We start from the raw sequence: 2,020 nt of genomic DNA, 5'->3' as shown, positions 1-2,020 counted from the left end.
TAGCCATGTGGGCGGCCGGGTGTGGGGGACGCAGCCCTGCCGCCCCATATTACTACAACTGAGTAAATTCTTTTCCTTAAAAAATTTTTTTTGAGGGGTTGGAGAAATGGCCCAGCAGTTAAGTGCTCTGACTTCTCTTCTATAGGACCCGGGTTCAATTCCCAGCATCCACATGGCAGCTCACAACTGTCTGTAACTCCAGGTCCAGGGGATCTCATGTCAATGCATATAAAATAAAGTTAAATTAAAAAAATAAAAAAAAATTGAGGCAGAATCTCATGTAGCCCAGGCTGGCATGGAACCATCATGGAGTTAAGGATTATTTTGAGCTTTTGGACTTTTGGACTTCTGATCCTCCCGCCTTTAGATTCCAGTTGTTGGGATCACAGGCATGCACACAACGCCTAGTTTGTGGGTTGCTGTGGACAGAACCTAGGGCTTTAGGTATGTACCAAGCAAAAGTTTTAGCACCTGTTCTTATCCCAATCTATTTCCTTCCTATTTTTATTTATTTTAGAGATTTTACTTCAGCCTGGTAGTGGCGGCTCATACCTTTAATCCCAGCACTTGTGAGACAGAGGTAGATGGATCTCTTAGTTCGAGGCCAGCCTGGTCTACAGAATGAGTTCTAGGACAGCCAGGGCCATACAGAGAAACCCTGTCTCAGAAAACCAAAAGCAAAACCAAAAAAAAAAAAAGATTTTTAATTTGTATTAGTCGGGGTTTCTGTTGCTATGAAGAGACACCATGACCATGGAAATTCTTATATAGGAAAACATTTAATTGGGTGGCTTACAGTTTCAGAGGTTTAGTCTGTTATCATCATGGTGGGACATGGTAGTGTGCAGGCAGACATGGTGCTGGAGAAGGAGCTGAGAATAGAAACCCTAACTGAGACAGCGCCACTCCATCCGGGGGCCATTTTCTTTCAAATCACCACATAGAGTTAGAGACTGATAGCCATGTGGGTGCTTGGAATTGAACTCAGGTCTTCTGGAAGATCAGTTAGTGCTTTTAAATGCTGAGCCATCTCTCCAGCCTTCTTTCTTTACTCACCCTTTTTAAATATTAATTTTAGATTTACTGGTTATTCAACTAATGCATAGGCTTTCCAGAAAAAAAAAAACTAGAGAATATTTTAAAAGTTCCATAAGGATTATCTTAGTTGGGGTTTTTACTGCTGTGAAGAGACACCATGACCACAACAACTCTTATAAAGAAAGCATTTAATTTGGGCGGCTCACTAAGAGTTTCAGAGGTTCAATCCATCATCATCATGATGGGGAGGATGGCAGTATGCAGGCAGATGTGGCACTGGGGCTGAGAGTGCTACATCTTGCAGGCAACAGGAAGTTGACTGAGACACTGTGGTACCCTGAGCATATGAAACCTCAAAGCCCACCCCCACAGTGACACACTTCATCCAACAAAGTCACACCTCTAACAGTGCCACCCTATGAGGTTATAGGGGTCAATCACATTCAAACCACCACAAGGATGAAAATAAAAATAGTCTGTAACAATTCTCCTCCCCTGAGATACTAGGTGTGAAACCTTGAAAACATTTTTTTCAGTGACGAATATCCACATACACCTTTAGGGCTAAGGGTACAGCCCAGTTGCGAGGTACTTGCCTAGGCTCCATATCCAGCACCACTGTCGGAAAAGGAAGTTGTCGTCACGCACAGTATGTTACTCTGAATCCTGCTTTCTCACTTGCTATTATATCTCAGCCATATCAGAATGTTGTGCCGGCTCGTTTTATGTCAATATTGACACATGCTGTAGTCATCTGAGAGGAGGGAACCTCAATTGAGAAAACGTCTCCAGAAGACTGGGCTGGAGGCAAGCCTATAGAACATTTTCTTAATTAGTTCTTGATGAGGGAGGGCCCAGCCCATTGCGGCTGGTATCATCCTCGGGTTGGTGGTTCTGGGTTCTATAAGAAAGCAGACTGAGCAAACCATGGGAAACAAGCCAGTAAGCAGCACCCCTCCATGGCCTCTGCATCAGCTCCTGA

The sequence above is a fragment of the Microtus oregoni genome, unplaced genomic scaffold (assembly GCF_018167655.1).
Source record: "Microtus oregoni isolate MIOR12 unplaced genomic scaffold, Mior012 000104F_ref0000108, whole genome shotgun sequence".
In the NCBI taxonomy this organism is placed as follows: Eukaryota; Metazoa; Chordata; class Mammalia; order Rodentia; family Cricetidae; genus Microtus; species Microtus oregoni.
This window is presented reverse-complemented; position numbering follows the sequence as displayed.